The sequence below is a fragment of the Zeugodacus cucurbitae genome, chromosome X, assembly GCF_028554725.1.
Source record: "Zeugodacus cucurbitae isolate PBARC_wt_2022May chromosome X, idZeuCucr1.2, whole genome shotgun sequence".
NCBI classification, from domain to species: Eukaryota; Metazoa; Arthropoda; class Insecta; order Diptera; family Tephritidae; genus Zeugodacus; species Zeugodacus cucurbitae.
The window spans coordinates 28,920,747-28,929,130 of NC_071672.1; the positions used below are offsets into that span (position 1 = coordinate 28,920,747).

Below are 8,384 nucleotides of genomic sequence, written 5' to 3' on the forward strand. Positions count from 1 at the left end.
CATAAACTTAAATTGAAACTAAGCATATATTAAAGTGTTGAAACTTCTGTCTGTAGTAATTTTTAAAAATTGTTGATCTCAGCCAAACAATCAAATTTAGTTATCATATTGACTCATTTCTATTATTATACCCTTACCCTTTATCTCTCTTACTTATTTAATACCTCCACTGCGGGCGAAGCCGCGGGTAAAAAGCTAGTAAAATAATAAAAATAAAAATTCATGGGAATGCTTTATTCACATTAAGTTTATATTAAGGCTGATTAGGATTTGAGCACAAAAATCGCGGTCATAATCCAGAGCGTATTTCGTACCTTCTACGCTGCCTTATTTGTCAAAACCGAAGACGTTGGCGTCGTCAACAATGTTTGAAATCGTTTTGCCATGAACGACGTTGTTTTGCAGAATTTCACCACTAATTAGCCCATTTTACACACTTGTGTACATCCCTATAACTCATTGTGATAAATAGGAACGCCTGAATTTCTTGTTTCATTTCGTTAAAATCTTACAACGAAATCAAAATTTGGTACGGATACAGGAGGCTCGTTGTCGTTCATAAATGTTTCTGATAACATCAATGCCACAAGACAAAATTAGAAATGAAGTTCATAAACCTCACGCTGTCAGATAAAACGATATAACTCCTCATCGCTGGTGCTAATACTTTCGATTTGCAAAGAAAGTAAATGAAGACTGACTACAGAAATGATCCTGTGAAGTGTAGTCTTAACTTTTCAACGGCCAACGCAGAGTTTTTCAACCAAAAGTCGCACAAAATAGTTGAGAATTCGCAGAAATTAAACATAAACGAAAGAAAAACAAATATTGCATACAAACATACATATGCGTACACATGTGAATATGTCACCAACCAAAAATTTAACCATTATTCTACAAAAACAAGAATTGCTCAAAAAGCATAAGCATGGCAAGTGCTTTAAGTTCTCTGCTTTACTCTCATTCACTCTCTCTCTCTCGCGTTAATTGTTCAACGCTATTCCCTCTCCACTGAAGCGTTAAACAATTATCGCAACCTTTTCCGAAGTCGTATAAGAAGTATAACCTCTAAAATTAACTTAATAACATCCAAAATCAGCTCATTTATTGCCCATAATGCGGAAAGAAAGTTCGCCGCTGGGTCAGCTAGTATAAAATATATAAAACATTAAAGTTGAAAATTTTAAAATATTTAAAAATAGGAAACATAAAATCTAACCCTGTGTCAGCTGACTATCTGTTAAGTCACCAGTAGATTCCAACATAAGATTTGATTGAGCAATTGAGCTCAAAATGGCATGATAAATAAAAATTGTTTTGCAAATTATGTATCTAGAAAATTTCCATTTCCTTCTCCAAATCAGAACTCAACAAAAAGTCAACGAAAATCAGATCTGTGATCAATCCAACCATTTGGCCTAATGTCGTGTTGCAATCGGGTAATCAAAACGGCTTCAACAGAAGAGAGCTACCAATCTTCTAAAGAACAGCAAACTACCAAAGAAGCCATCATACATCCTTTATACGCTAGACAGACGACAGAGTTAACTCGGATTAACTGCGCTTTTAATTAGTTCCAATTTCGTGGGTGACAGACGGCAGCAAAGCGAGTTATAAACTCCCATAACAGCTGATTGGCAATAATATTTCCATTTTGGTGAAATAAAATTGGATAGAAAGGGATATTGCGGTTGTTAGCCGCACAACTAGTACAAAATCACTAATTATTAAAAAAATATACAAAAATACGTTATTATTAAAACTTCCATTTTAGAAAAAATTAGCAAGCGTATGTTTTTGTTTACATTTAATTGCATATTTTCATTCACAATAGATAAAAAGCGGCCATGTTTAACAATGTTGCCAACGAAAATACCACGAACTTCCACTAACTGTCTAAAATTTTGAGGATTAAATGGGAGTTAGCAAACGGAGTTAACTGAGATAACTCTCGAATTAACCTCGATTAAAGCAGTTAACCCGAATTAACGATGCCGTCTGTCAGGGGTATTAGCGTGTTCAAATTTAAATCATATTTATGTAGCTACACAGATTGCCTTTTGAAACATTCACCACAATATACTGATTTATACCTTAATGAAACTTTGTACATATATTACATATATTCCTTGTCACCATTACAGATTTGGTTTTGCAGAAGAGCGAAATGGGAGGAAGGAGTTATAGCACTTTAGAGATTTTGAATTATCACTATTTTGTGGGCGTGGCAGTGGTTCGATAGTTATATATATATATTCGTCGTAGAAACCGCTTTAAGCGATTATAGCCGAATCCACCAGAGCGCGCCACTCGCGCCACTTCACTGGAAGCACCAAGTGAAACCAGTTGCCAATGTTCATAGGACCAGTAATCTTACGCAAAACCTTTCTCTCGAAAACCCCAAGAGTCGTCTCATCGGATGTTGTCATCGTCCACGCTTCGGCGCCATAACTCAGGACGGGAGTAATGAGCGACTTGTAGAGTTTGATTTTTATTCGTCGAGAGAGGACTTTACTTTGCAATTGCCTACTCAGTCCAAAGTAACACCTGTTGGCAAGACTGATTCTGCGTTGGAATTCGAGGCTGACATTGTTGGTGTTGTTAACGCTGGTTCCCAAGTAGTCGAAAATATCTACTACTTCAAAGGTATGACTGTCAACAGTGACGTGGGAGCCAAGACGCGAGTGCACTGACTGTTTGCCTTTGTATACGTTTGTATACGTTTTTTATTTCGATCCAAAAGTTTGCATTACAAAATTTATTGCTCGAAGTGGTAAACTTTACTTATTGAAAAAGGATTAAATATCACAATTATCTTGGTCTGGTTTTCTTTTAGAGCAGTGCGTTAGTTCATATTTAGTGAATTTATACCAAGTTTGATTTTTAATTTTTATTTTTTTTTTCGCTTTACGGCCAATGCAAGGTTTATATAAAAACGAATATTTTTTGCAATAATGAAATTAAATACGTTTAAAATATATAGAAAAAGAAAGTTGCTTTCTTATTTAAGCAGTACCTTGTGAAAAATTAATGTTTTAATTGAAAGTATTGTCTTGCCCGTTAAAGGGCTAAAGGGGTCATCCCATGTGAGGGTCTATTTAACATATATTTAGACAGTAAATATACATACAGTTGATCTCCTTTTTACACGGTTTTTTTTGCACGGTTTTTTTTTACACGGTGTTTTTGAACACTTCCCAGTTACCATTTTTACACGGATTTTTTATTTTAATTGTATACTTTTTTGCAATAAAATCAAAATTCCATCCGTCAATACGTCACAAATCCTTTGCTGTTAATAGAATTTAATAAATTCTAAATTAGGTTTAAACTAAAAAATATAAATCTTAGATTCGAAAGCCAGTGAAAAGGTTGCAAAAATTTCAATACGTAAACAAATAAATGAAGCTGTATGAAAAAGTAAGAAAAAAGAAGACACAGCGATTAATGACGGAACTTTGAAAAGTATTATTTTTTTACCATTCCCAGAATAGTTGTTGTTTGTTCCTTCTAACAGTAATATGTACATACATATAATACCAGAAAAGTCTATAACAACAACAACAGTGAAAATTCTCACTGAACGAATAGATAGAATTTCATATAAAATTAGATATTTTTTACACGTTTTCTATTTTTTGCACGGTTTTTTTTTTACACGAGTAATTTACTGTCCCAGTTAACCGTGCAAAAAGGAGATCAACTGTATATGGGTGTTCTATTCTGTAAACTTAATTTTGAGTTTTTTAGTTTTTTCATATAACACCGTACGTCACTCGGCTGGGTATTTACTCAAACTTAATTTTTATGGGAGATTGAGTCATAAGTAAAAAAGGTTAGCTTCTCAAAAATTATTTTTTGAAATTTAAAATTTTTAATTATTTCAAAGATCCAACCTCGACTGCTTATATGCCAATTGAATAAGAAAGTAATATTATGTTTACATATGAAAATAATCTCGTTCTAAGCTCGTTCAATAACCTAACCGTTTACATATAGCCAAATGAGATTATCAATTGTCAAACGTGTTGCATTTGTTGTTGTATACCACATGCATATTTCTCTCGCTGTTGGCCATTTTTGTTTACATTTTCATTTGACATTTCTCCTCTTATTCGCAAAATTATCGATAAACCTAGGAATAACACCGAAAATCTAGTTGTATAAAGCAAGATAATTTTATAATCTCGGATTATCCAAAGAGCAATTTTGTATGGGAAATCTCGTTTCTTAATTACAGATTATCGTTAGATGTCAACATAGTATAAGGTAGATTATGCCCGTATTTTTACTTTTTTCCGATTTTGAATTTGTAGATACAGGATCAGATTCACCATAGAATTCGGGCATTGCAATCTCTCGAAGATGCAGAACATAAGTTTTTACAAATATAAAATTGACCAACATGGAGGAACAATTTGATCGACGTCAAGAGATCAATGAAGCAATGAGAAGAGCAATACTTCAAGATCTGCAACTACTACTGCATGAACATCAGCATTGGTTAGGTTTTTTAAGAGTGCTTTGGAACGCATGCCAATTGGTGACTACAAAGTCATGATCAGAGCAACAAATATCTGAAATCCATCGTTCATATGACACATTGCAATACCCGCTGATGTTTTGCCAAGGAGAAGATGTTGTTTTAATATTAACCCATTACCGCCTGCTGTACACGCTTGTGTACAGCTCTTGTTGGCACGATTTCGTAAAGCCACGTAAAATAATTTTTAAATTAATTTTTTTAAGCTTTATAGGCCCAGCAATTACAAATGTGTAACATTTTCCGAATTATATGGAAATAAATGCCTTTTTTATGTTTGAAATGTGGCTTGTGCGTTTCACGTCATTTTCAGATATATTCAATCTTATTGTAAACTTCATGTGAAACGATATTCTGAATGAAAGAACTTACACATTTTGGTTTTTTGTATGATGATTTTTTATTTCCACACGAAAGAAAATTTCGTATCATGAATTTCGTGTGAATGAAAACTTATATTCAAATTTCGGCATTGTGACACACATGTTTTTGTTTTGATATTTTTATTATTCGTATTGGAACTATAAATGAAGATTCCTTTTATAAAGCCTGTTTTAGCATAAAAGCATAAATTATCCACATAAAAATGTTCAGGGCTGGCCCGACTTGCATTCTCCACCACTGAAAAATATGTAATAGTATATTTGAAAGAATACTTTAATAAAATAACTAGAACGGACGCACATTGGATAACAGTTTAACAATCTTGTTCTATTCTGCAATCGATTTCAATGGTGGCCCAATGATATCCATGGAATCATATTACTGTTCCACAATGCATCCACTTTTTCCATATTTTCTATGTAAAAGCTGTTTACTATATCAGGATTTTCCATAAAAAACTTCAACTGTGTTTTGTTAATATACCTTAGGTTAGGTTTAATGGCTGTTCCCCACATGAGGAGAAATATGTACACAAGGATAGTTCTTTGGGAAATCAGAAAAAATCCTAATAGCGCAATGAACCTACTACAAATCGGCATATGTTGTTTTCCTCTAAATTCACTAATTTGCAAGGATGTTCAAAAAAAGAGAGATCGCAGAAATTTTAGTATTGATGTTGAGATGATTTCATCTCGACTTCCTCTAGAAAACTTCTGCAGCTAGCACCCGATAAAATGTTTAATGACGAAGAGCTCCCTAGACTTCTTACGATTTTCCATGGGTCAGAAGGATCTTACGGCTGACCAGCGCTAGCCCAGCTCAGCTGAAGCCCAACTGTCCAGAAGATCACAAGGGCATAGGTAGTGCTCCCGCTTGTTCCTTTCTACTGTAATTAAGGCTGGCGTGCCTAGCGTTGGAAGCTCATTAGCCTTACTTTATTAGCCAGGATTCCTCCGTGACCAGGCTCCCAAACTAGTCTAATCGAGTAGATATAACTGGTATCGACAGAAAGTGAGCGTAGACAGAGTGAATCGTTACTTCACCGAAGGACGGTACGCTTCGAAGCAGTAGATCCGCTGCTACTTTTTTAGCAGCCACACACTAAACACTAAAATAGTCGTAAAGTGTTTTGAAGCCTCCTCCACAAAAGGATCCCGCCGAATATTAATTTAACTTTGGGTTCATATAGCCAAAGCGCTACTTAATATACGTAGGCCTTAGTTCATATTATTTTTTTTTTTAATTAATCAAATTTTTAATATTAATACTTGTTCCCAACAATTTATTTAGTGAACACATTTTGCTGTTTCACATGAACAAAATTACATTTACAATAAGGGAAAATTTTCGAAGATGTGAGATTTTCCCCATGTGAAATTCGTGATATGAGAAACCCAAATGAGTTAGTTTTTCATCGGAAATATCGTTTGTATGAAGTTTGCCATAAGGCTGAATATGAATTAAAATTAGTATTTTGTATGTTCCTTATGTGGCGGAGGGAGCTTCAACAGTCTTCAAAACTATTTTAGCGTTTTTAAAGTGCTAAAGAAGTAGCAGCTGATCTACTGCTGCGAAGCGTAGCGTCCTTCAGATTAATGACAATTCGGGAAATTGTAGGAATACACATGTCAGTCTTATCGACAGGAGAATAGAAACAAGTAGGAGCACTACCTATCCTATTGTGATTTTCTTCTGGACAGTTGGGCTTTAGCTGAACTGCACAAGCGCTAGTCAGTAGCAAGATCTTCTGACCCAAGGATAATCTCGACATCTTGGGAGCTCTTTGCCCTCAGTAATATTTTTTTTTTATTTTATCAATATATATTATATTGTTAAAGTTAAAAAAGGCGGGTTAATGTAAACAAATACATGTATTGTTTACTATTTTATTGTCAAAAGCGGGTATGTCAAATACTTAGTTCACTTTGTTGAATACACTTTGGTCAAATGTAGCTACTTCAGTAATGAAGTTTTACAGTCATGAAGTTTCAACCCTGAATACTGTAATACCGTCCCATTGTATGGCGGTAACGAAAATATCTAATTTAATTGAATATAGTTTCAACTGTTTATAATATTTCTATATTTATTGTGACTTTCTTCTGTCGTTACATGCAGTATAAAACTATTCCAATTTTTGAGGTTATCCGTAATTTTTGTGGTTAGCTGTTACTTTATTATTTTAGATCTTACTCGCTGATGTTAATTTTTACTCTGCTTTTTTTTAAATGCCTCGAAAGCGGAAATCTGGTCTATCCAAAAATTCATTCAAATCAAGAAACTTCGGCTCACGCAGAGCTGAGAAGACAACAACAAGCAGAGCGACAAAGAGTTTTGAGAGCAGCTGAAACGCCTCTTCAGGCACGAATTCGTTTAGAAAGACAAGCTGCACTGCAGACAACTAGAAGAGCGATAGAAACACCAGAACAATCGGTAGTGGTAGACTCTTCTTTCTCGATGCACCAGGAGTAACTGGAAAAACGTTTTTACTTAACTTATTATTAATGTCCGTCAGAAAAGACCAAAAAGAAGCAGTTGCCGTAGCTTCGTCGGGTATTGCCGTGATGCTATTAAACGGCGGTCGTTCGGCACATTCCGTTTTAAAATTACCATTGAATTTGGCATAGGAAGATTCGCCCATTTGTAATTTTAGTAAAAATAGTTCACGAGGTAGAGTGCTGCGAGAATGCAAGCTTTTAGCAACAACAATTGTATAGTGATCAGTGGTTGTGTGCAAGAGCAATATTAGCACCAAGAAATGAAATCGTTAATAGGATCAACACTGACATTTTAAAGGAGGTTCAGGGAGAAATGAAGGAATATTTGTCAATGGATACAATTATGGATACGGAACTAAGTAGTTCATATCCTGTGGAGTTTTTAAATTCACTTGAACTATCGGGTGTACCGTCACATAAACTTAAATTGAAACTAAGCATATATTAAAGTGTTGAAACTTCTGTCTGTAGTAATTTTTAAAAATTGTTGATCTCAGCCAAACAATCAAATTTAGTTATCATATTGACTCATTTCTATTATTATACCCTTACCCTTTATCTCTCTTACTTATTTAATACCTCCACTGCGGGCGAAGCCGCGGGTAAAAAGCTAGTAAAATAATAAAAATAAAAATTCATGGGAATGCTTTATTCACATTAAGTTTATATTAAGGCTGATTAGGATTTGAGCACAAAAATCGCGGTCATAATCCAGAGCGTATTTCGTACCTTCTACGCTGCCTTATTTGTCAAAACCGAAGACGTTGGCGTCGTCAACAATGTTTGAAATCGTTTTGCCATGAACGACGTTGTTTTGCAGAATTTCACCACTAATTAGCCCATTTTACACACTTGTGTACATCCCTATAACTCATTGTGATAAATAGGAACGCCTGAATTTCTTGTTTCATTTCGTTAAAATCTTACAACGAAATCAAAATTTGGTACGGATACAGGAG

The 8,384-nt window shown here is 34.6% G+C and overlaps 1 pseudogene; it reads right to left on the reverse strand.

Annotated features, from left to right (window-relative positions):
* Positions 1-544: 544 nt before the first annotated feature.
* Positions 545-731, reverse strand: LOC128923258 (small nucleolar RNA U3; annotated as a pseudogene).
* Between the last annotated feature and the right edge of the window lie 7,653 nt (positions 732-8,384).